Genomic DNA, 10,504 nt, shown 5'->3' with positions numbered 1-10,504 from the left:
CAGCCAAGATCCATCGGACATCAGCAATGATATCTCTCATTCCATGGCCTCTTCTGAATCCAGCTTGAACCTCTGGAAGTTTTCTGTCAATGTATGCTTTCAGCCATTTCTGTATTACCTTTAGTAAAACTTTACTCTCATGGGATATCAAAAATATTTTCCAATGATTTCTGCATTAGTTGGGTCACCTCTCTTTGGAATTAGTGTAGTAGCTAAGATAGTAGACGTAGTAGTTCAAAGTAACAGCTGAGAGGGAAGGAGTCTTCACATCAAGTATTAATGCTATCCCTTCTGTATACAGGGTAGATTGGGAAGGGCGACTTAAAGACATTGGCTACCTAAAATGAGGGGGTGATAAAGGCATGAAGTAACTGGTTTATAAGATTTCAAGAAGGAGTTTAGTTTAAGAGTGTGTATGGGAAGATAGAGTCCCCATTGAACAATTTTCATCTTATCTAGATGGGTCTGGTAAAAAGAGATGGGGATAAGAATCTTATGATCCAATAGTGAATAATTGTTATCATGATTAATTGCAACTGTCAGAATTGTAAAGTCAGAAGTTTTGTAACAAAAACTGGCTTGTAGTTAATCTTACAGTCCAGAAACAGATGACCCTAGGACCATTAAGGGAGAAGAGCACAAGCAGAATGCAGAACCTTATCCAGAGAAGCAGCTACACCAGAGATGGGGACACAGAGAGAGGGAGCTCTAGATTCGTGGAAAGAGAGGGACTGTGAGTTGGCGGCAAGGAGGCAGACTTGTAGAATATGCCCTTTGGTAGTTTAAATTATTATGCATGCATACCTGTTTAAAAAAAAAAAAAAGAGCTAAAATGTATAGAAAGGAATACTGTTAACTGATGATATCTGGAAGGGATTATAATCATGGTAATGAAATGAAGTATATGATTTGTTGAATGTAAAACTGATTATCTGCCCTGTAAAATTTCACTTAATTCATGATAAAAGCTTAAAAGAAAAAAAAAAAATCTATCTTGAAGTTTAACAATGTCTGTGATAGGATGTTATCTATTTTCCTACAAGAAAGACCCATTAGTGCTATTATTCAAATTTATGCTCCAACCACGAAAGCCAGTGAGGATGAAATTGAAGAGTCTACCAACTTCTTCAGTTTCAAATAGATCAAACATGCAATCAGGATATATTGATAATTACTGGCAATTATAAGGCAAAGGTTGGAAACAAAAAGGAAGTATCAGTAGTTGGACAACATCAGCTTGGTGATAGAAATTATGCTGGAGATCACATGATAGAATTTTGTAAAACCAATGACTTCTTCATTGGAAATACCTTTTTAAACAACATAAAAGATGACTACATACATGGACCTCACCAGATGGAATACACAGAAATCAAATTCACTACATCAGTGAAAAAGCTCTATTTCATCAGCCAAAACAATGCCAGGGGCAGACTGTGGAATAGATCATCAATTGCTCATAAGCAAGTTCAGGCTGAAGCTGAACAAAATTAAAACAAGTCCACAAGAGCCAAAATACGACCTTGAATATATCCAGCCTGAATTTAGCGATCATCTGAATAACAGATTTAATGCATTAGACATTAAAGGCCAAAGATCAGAAGACTTGTGGGATGACATCAGGAACATCATACATGAAGAAAGCAAAAGGTCATTAAGAACATAAGAAATGAGGGGAAAAAAACCAAAATAAATGTCAGAAGAGACTCTAAAACTTTTTCTCCAGAGAAAAGATGCTAAAGCAAATGTATGAAATGAGGAGGTAAAAGAGCTAATTAGAATATTTCAAAAGACAAGTCAAGAAGATGAAGTCAAATATTATAATGAAATGTGCAAAGACCTGGAGTTAGAAAACCAAAAGAGAAGAACACTGTCAGCATTTCTCAAGCTGAGGGAACTGAAGAAAAAAAACATGCCTAACTTGAAATATTGAAGGAGTATAAGGGGCAAAAATGAAGATAGAAGGAATACACAGAGTCACTGGACCAAAAAGAAAAATGGTTAATGTTCAACCATTTCACAAGGTAACATATGATCAAGAGCTAATGATACTGAAGGAAGAAGTCCAAGGTGCATTGAATGCATTGACAAAGAACAAGGCACCAGGTATTGATGGAATACAAATTAAAATCTGTCAACAAAGTGATGCAGCACTAGAGGCACTCACTCATCTATGCCAAGAAATTTGGCCAACTCACTGGAAGAGATCCATATTTGTGCTCATTCCAAAGAGAGATGACCCAACAGAATGTGGAAATACTCAGAGAATGTCATTAATATTGCATGCAAGAACTTTTTTTGCTAAAGATAATACAAAAACAACTGCAGCTACACATTAACAGAGAATTTCTAGAGTTTCAAGCCAGATTCAGAAGAGGATGTGGAACAGGGGATATCATTGCTGATGTCAGATGAATCTTGGCTGAAAGCAGAGAATATCAGAAAGATACTTACCTTATTGACTCCATGAAGGCTTCCGATTGTGTGGATCATGACAAGCTATGGACAACATTGCAGCGAATGAGTATTCCAGAACACTTAATTGTGCTCATGAGGAATCTGTACATAGACCAAGAAGTAGTTGTTCCAACAGAATAAGGGAACACTGAATGGCTTAAATTAGGAAACGTGTGTGACAGAGTTGTATTCTTTGACCATATTTATTAAATTTGTATGCTTAGAAAATAATCTGAGAAGTATGGATATTATGAAGAAACATGTGGCATCAGGATTGGAGGAAGACTCATTAACAACCTGTGATATGCAGATGATACAACCTTGCTTGCTGAATGCAAAAAGAACTTAAACTATTTACTGATGAAGACCAAAGACCATCTCAATGTAAAGAAAACAAAAATCCTCACCACTGGACCAATAGATAGTGTCAAGATAAATGGAGAAAAGATTGAACTGACAAAGACTGTATTTTGCTTGGATCAACCATCAACACTTATGGAAGCAGCAGTCAAGATATCAAATGACGTGCTATATTAGGCAAATCTGCTGCAAAAGACCTCTGTAGAGTGTTGAGGAGCAAAGATGTCAGTTTGAGGACTAAGGTGCACCTGACCTAAGACATGGTATTTTCAATAACTTCATATACATTGAAAGTTGGACAGTGGATAAGGAAAACTATACATCAACTTATGCATTTGAGTTATGGTGTTGAAGGATAATATTAAATGTATCATGGACTGCCAAAAGAACAAAACAATCTGTGTTTGAAGAAGTACAGCCAGAATTATCCATGGTAGCCAGGATGGCCAGACTCCATCTCTCATACTTTGGACATGCTATCAGAAAGGACTAGTTCCTGGAGAAAGATATCATGTTTGGTAAAGTGCAGGATTGGAGAAAGAGAGGTAGATCCCCAACTAGATATATGACACAGTGGCAGCAACAATGGGCTCAAATGTAGCAACCATTGTGCGGTTGGGCAGTGACTCATTTTGTTGTACATAGTATCGCTATCAGCTGGCACCTAACAACAACAGTTACAATCCTAAATTTGGAGTTCCAGTGTGGTGCTGTAGGATAAGCACTTGATCATTAGGTTGATTTGAGCCACTAGGTCAGTGGTTCAAACTCAGCAGCCACTCCTCAAAAACCATATACAAGGTTATGTTGAATCAGAACTGACTCGATATCACTGTTAACAATAGCAATCTTCTGTTCATACATCTGTCAAATGGGAATAATGATAGTGCCTCTATAACTCCTATTGTGGTGCTGCAGGTTAAAGCACTGTACTGCAAGGTCAGTTTGAACTACAATGTTAATGCTTCAATCTCACCAGCCACTCCTTGGAAACCCTATACAGCAGGGCTGGGGAACATTTTTTCTGCCAAAATCTATATCATTATTCACAGGCCGTATAAAATTATAAGTGAAATATTAGCATGTTATATCTGGTCAAACATTTAACTAAGAAACCCTACACAGGTCGCTCTGAGTTGGACTGACTCAAAGGCACTTAACAACAGCAACAATAGTAATGTGATGACTGGAATTGTGACTGCCTTGACAGGGTCAGACCAAATGATTTCGCAGACTTTAATTGGCCGGCAGGCTGGATGTTCCCACCCCTGCTATACAGGTTGGCTATGAGTAGGAACTGACTGGATGGTACTTAACGATAATAACAGCACATAATGTAGGGTTGTTAGAAGAATTAGTTATAGAGTTTGGCTGTAAGTAAGCTGTTAATATTAGTTGTGAACATTAGCTATTACTATGTGACAGTGACCTCTCACTGCTGATCTAGAAGGGTGTACATTTGTAGTAGAAAGAATACCAAGGTCAGGAGACCTGAGCTATGGATACAGCTCTATATCAAACTGTAAACGTGATGGAGGGCAGTTCTTAGGACCCCAGTTTTTTCATCTAATAAGTGAGGTTTGGATGAAACCATCTGCCACCTAATTGTTCTGTAGTCTCTGGCAACCAACAACTAGTGGAAAACAATCTTAACACTTTTAAGTATTTTATGAGAAGTTGGATGAAACAGAGATCAGTTTCCGGAGCTTTCCCCAGCAAGTACAGGCTTCAAGCCTATATGAGATTCATGCTTGGAAAACACAACATGGGGGCCAGAGCATAGCTACTGACAGCCCACCACTGAGCACAGGAGGCTCTGAGAATACACTGTGCTAACTGGCTCCAACCTCTTCCCAGCCATCCCCCACAAAAGAAATAAACTGTTGCTTTAAAACAGTTCCAAGTCATAGTGACCCCACATGGCATAGGACCCTAATGGTCAGCCCAAGAGCCATCTAATTCAACCATCCTCAAATGTGTATTTCCCTTAGTCACTCCCCAAGGGCATCCTTCTGGTCATGTTTCTCGCACAACTTTCATTATAATTATGCATGTACTTCTCCTTGGCCCAATCTCTTATTCTTCCCTTCCCCCACCAAGAGTCTGCAGCCCACTTACTACTACCTACAACTTCTTGTAAAGAAGAACTGTCACCACAGACTCCTGACAACTTGATAAAACATGTCTCCTACACACTCTTTAACTGATGACTCTGGTAGCTAGCTCACTGTCACTCTGTCAACATCAATTCCTGCCACTATTCTGGGAATTCAAATGTTCATATGCCTGGCCTGCTCAGCACATGGCCTCTGTGGTTGTTGTTGGTAGGTGTCGTTGAGTCAATTCCAACTCATAGCAATACTGTGTACAACGAACAAAACACTGTCCAGTCCTACACCACCCTCATCATTGCTGTCACGCTTGAGCCCATTGCGGCTGCCACTGTGCCAATCCATCTCGTTAGGGGTTTTCCTTTATTTTGTTGACGCTCTAAGTCTCAATAATCCTGTTTTTTAAACATCGCCTTTTCCCCTGCTAAGTCATTCAATTTCATTTGCATACCTAGTGCCTTGTAATAACTTGAAATTTCTCCATCTTAGAAATCTCTAGTTAATCCATCCAACTTGCTTAGTGTGGCACTGTAGAATAAGCACTGAAATGCTAACCACAAACCCAGCTGCTCCTCAGGAACTCTATATACTGCCTTTGCTATGAGTTGAAACTGACTCAATGGTTGTTACAGCAACAACTCTCTTCAATCAAATTGTTGTAACCTTTTTAAAAGTGTGGCTATTCATTTACTTCCTTTGTAACTGATCATCCACCTTAGCAAAATAGACAGTCCCCTGGCCCACTGTATCCAGGGTGGGGCAAACAATTGATGCACTTAGCTGATAACTAATAGCTTATAGGTTTGCATCTACCCAGAGATATCTCAGATAACAGACATGGCAATCCACTTCCAGAAAATCAGCCATCGAAAACGCTATGGAGCACAGGTCTACTTGGACACACCTGAAATGCCATGAGTTGGGATGGACTGACTCCACAGCGACTTTCTGTGTTTTGTTTTGGCCAACTATTTTCTCTGTATTGATTAGTCATTTTCTCGTTCAGTGATATGTTCCCAATGCTTAGTTGTTGTTGTTAAGTACTTTGGAGTCAGCTTAGACTCATAGTGACCCTGCACAGGGTTTCCAAGGCTGTAAATCTCACTGAACAGGTAGTTTCGAATGTCGACCTTGAGGTTAGCAGCCTGATGTAACCACTACGTTACCAGAGCTCCTTAATGCTTAGTAGTATCCAATAGATAGTACCACTCAGGCGATGGCATACAACAACAGTGAATTAATTGGGAAAATGTGGTCATACCTAAAAGATGGCATAGCTGTTGTTGGATGTTAAATATTTTGTTCTAGATTCATGTACTAGGCACTATATGCTACCGTTGTTGTTAAGTGCCACTGAGTGGGTTCCAACTCCTAGAGACCCACCCTGTATAGGGTTTCCGAGGAGTGTCTGGTGAGCTTGAACCACCAACCTTGTGGTTCAAACTGACTTTGCAGCACATTAACCTGTAGTGCCACGCCAGGACTTCAGGAACTATATACTTTACTTAATATTGTAGATGTTCCAGTTCACGTAATTTGAAACTAGCAGGGTATACTGAGGAATGTGGGGGGTGAGATATATTAAAGAAACAGGATTTAAAGTCACATGGAATGTTAACTTTGCTAGGTAAAGTGGAAGGACAGCGAAAAAGGAGACCCCCCCAATGAGCTGGATTGGCTCAGTGGCAGCAACAATGGGCTCAAACGTAGCAGCAAATGTGAGGATGGCGTGGGACTGTGCGGTATATCGTTTCTTTTGTACCCAGGGTCGCTATGGATCCGAATTTGACGGTAACTAACAACAACAAAATGTTACTTTGTGACTAAAGTTTTCCTTATTAAATTTTCCATTGGTTAAATATTGTTCAAATTTAAGATAAATTATATGAGCTCTACAAATCAGGCTGCTAACCTCAGGGTCAGCAGTTCGAAACTATCAGCTGTTCCACGGGAGAAAGATGAGGCTTTCTGCTCCCGTAAAGATTTACAGCCTCAGAAACTCTGTACAGGGTCGCTATGAGTCGGAACCGACTCCACAGCACATAACCACCAATCATATGAGTTTTATATACACATAATAAAATGTTGCCATAATTGTGAACTCAGAATGCATTATTTAAACATATGGCAAACATTTGCTACAAATGTTTTCATTATGTTTTAGACAAGGCAAATACATCACTTAATGTATGACATGATAATTTAATGGGAAATATTTATAATTGATCTTTTAAAAAATAAATTGGATGCAACTCAAAATTTACTCAACAAATTATCAGTCTTTTTGAGGTTATATGAAATAGTTCTTGCACTCAGTTTTTAAAGTTACACTATATAAAAATTGTTGTTAAGTACCTTCAGTCAGTTCAAACTCATAGCAACCCTGCATAGGATTTCCAAGGCTTTCAAATATTAACAGGAGCAGAAAACCTCATCTTTCTCCCAAAGAACGACTGATGGCCCTGAATCACATACATTATGGTTTGCAGTCCAGTGCTTATCATATCTAACCACGGCTCTCCCAAATAGAAGTAGTATACATGAACAAATATACAGTTTATTAGTGTATACTAATTTGTGTATACTAATTCATTTGGTTTCCCTTGTGAATGTACAGCTTGCTAATTTTGTTTTTAAAGCTCAACTATTTTTGAGTTATCAATGTTTGAAAACATTTATGATTCTGGGATTTTTTTTTTTTTTCCAACTTGCAAAACTCAAAAAGCAATTCCATTTCTTGAACCCTTTTCTTAAAAAATACATTCTTCCTATATTATGTATCTTCTTCGAGTGGGCATTTGAAACTATGTTTGAAGTGACCTCCATCCATTAGCAGCCTTGGTGATGTGGCACACCAAGAATGGAAACTGAAGCAGTGCTTGGTTTTTTAGGAACAGAATCTCATACATCACTGTAACCCAGGACCATAGATGTCAAGTCAAACCAGTCGGTTGAAATAAAATGAACTCTGACTCACGGTGACTTCACACATGTCAGAGTAGAACTGCTCTGTAGAATTTTCAGTGGCTGATATTTCAGAAGACCACCAAGCTATTCTTCTAAGATGCATTTGAGTGGATCTGAACCATTAACCTTTCAGTTAGCAGTTAAGCGCATTTACTATTTGCACCACCCAGAGTCTTCTAATGTCAAGTTAGTAGAGCATAAATGTGTTACCAAATTCCCCAGTAGCTCAGGGTTCTCACACTTCTTCCTCAGAAATCACTGAGATGCTCCCTCACATCTGCTGAGGGCAGCATTTCATTTGCTGATCCTCTTTTAGCTTAAGGCTCATCAAAATCATCAGCCTTAATTTCTATAACCATAAGCCTTATAATAGGTATTGCTACTTATCTGCGGTAAATCAAACTGAGCTGTTAATGAACACTTAGTGTTTCCCTTTAACAATCCACCATTTTTCAGCATCTACCAAGAGCAAGTGATATACTAGATTCTTTGTGTTGTATGCACTACATACTAGTAATAAACAGGAATCCTGACATAGCGTTGTAGGATAAGTACTGGACTGCTAACCATAAGAACAGCAATTCAAAATGACCAGCTGCTCCTTAGAAACCCTATGTAGGGTCATTCATTCAACAACACTTAATAATACAAATATACTAGATTATATATAAAATAAGACAACCAGCAACTAGTTAATGCTCCATAAACTTTTTTGTTTGTTTGTTTGTTTACCTGTGCTTTATTGACTATGCAAAAAAAATTTTTTTAAGTTTTTATTGTGAATTGAGTGACAGTTTACATGGGAGAATATCAGCTTTACATTCATTCTATCATATTTTAGTTCGTTGCAATGATTGCTATCCCCTTAATGCATCATCAAACAGCCAAAGGGCACATGCCGCAAGCCTGCTCCTCTGGCTATAAGCTCCTCTTCCTCCCTGAGTCCAGAGTCCCCAGCTGCTCCATCTCTGCATGTCCTCATCTCTGCCTCCATCTCTGGTGTCACTGCTTCTCTGGATAGGGTCCCACACTCCACTCTGGACTGCAAAATGAACCACTTCCCTCCTTTTGTTACAAAATGTCTACCTTTACATTTACAACACTCACAGTCAGTCCTGATAGCAATTATTCACTACTGAATCACAAGAGTCTTATCCCATCTCCTTTCACCAGCCCAGTCCAGACAGGTTGGAAATCACTCAGTGGAGATTTCACTTTCCCCCGCACCTCTGGAACTAGGCTACCTCTTGAAAGCTTGTAAGTCAGTCACTTCATGCCTTTGTAGACACCCCACCCCCTATTTTGGGTAGTAAACGTCTAATAACCTCATATGCATGTGAAAGGTGGAGAGTGAATAAGGAAGACCATAGAAGAATTGATGCTTTTGAGTTATGGTGTTGGAGGAGAATATTGAAAGTGCGATGGGCTGCCAAAAGAACAAACAGATCTGTGTTGGAATAAGTGAAGCCAGAGTACTCCTTGGAGGCCAGGATGACCAAACTCCATCTCTCATACTTCATATATATTGTCAGGAGGGACCAGTCGCTGGAGAAGGATATCATATTTCGTAAGCTGGAGGGTCAGTGAAAAAGAGGAAGACCCCCAGCGAGATGGATTGGCAATATAGCAGTATTAATGGGCTAAAGTGTGGCAACTGTTGTTGAGGTTTGCCCAGGACTGGGCAGTGTTTCGTTCTATTATGATAGGGTTTCTATGAGTCAGTACTGATTCAATGGCACCTAACAACAACAATGTCTAAGTTACCCATCCCTGTCAACCCTGTGTACCAAGGGAGTAGGAATGATCCTTGCTGTAAAGGTTCATTCCCTCTTTTGAGCTACTACATCCATAAATTTAAGTCAAGTTCATCAGATTGTAGCAGATTACTCTTTTTTTCTTCTTCTAGTCGAGTTATGAGCATCCAGCCATTGAAGCCAGGTCAAGTGGGTACTATCTGCAAGTATGGGTGTTCTTGTGCATCTCCCCTCAGTTCATATCAGCTGGACACTTCACTCTCCACTCTAGTCCTTGGTTGCCATGTCCCTGTCCCTAGGCCCAGGAGTCCTCAGGTCTTGCCATATTACTGGCCAACCAGGTCTCAACCCAGGTTGACAGGAGTCTATTGAACATGGTCGGATTTAGCTCACAACTTCATTGCTGTTTTCTCCCCACTTCCCATTAGCGGTAGACCAATGTGGCACCAACAAGACCACATACCTGCTTGTGTATTCCCCTTGAGTCTCAATCTTGGAAGGGGTTTGTCCCGAGAGTATCCACCGCTTGCCTTGATGGCTCCCAGGTGAACAACTTGTTCAGACTGCCGTTATTGTTTTTAATTTTTCCTGCTGGTCTTTTTTCAAAAAGTATCTTCTGTTCTTCTAGCCGCTCCAGGCTGGTCTGCTTGTCCTTTCAAGTGGAAATTTCCCATCTCAGAAGATTCTGGTTGGGTTCAGGATTCCACCTATGTGGTCTAATGCAATGCAGAGGCTCCACAGGAAGCCTCCTTCACTGGGCAAGTTCTACCCTCATTTTAGGTAGTCCAATCAGTTATAGGCTGAAGACGGACTTACAAGCTTTCTATGATGATGTTTCTGGCTATTCCTTTCTCT

The sequence above is a fragment of the Chrysochloris asiatica genome, unplaced genomic scaffold (assembly GCF_000296735.1).
Source record: "Chrysochloris asiatica unplaced genomic scaffold, ChrAsi1.0 scaffold00428, whole genome shotgun sequence".
Taxonomy (NCBI): Eukaryota; Metazoa; Chordata; class Mammalia; order Afrosoricida; family Chrysochloridae; genus Chrysochloris; species Chrysochloris asiatica.
The sequence above is the reverse complement of the archived record's forward strand: the minus strand, read 5'-3'. Positions refer to the sequence as shown.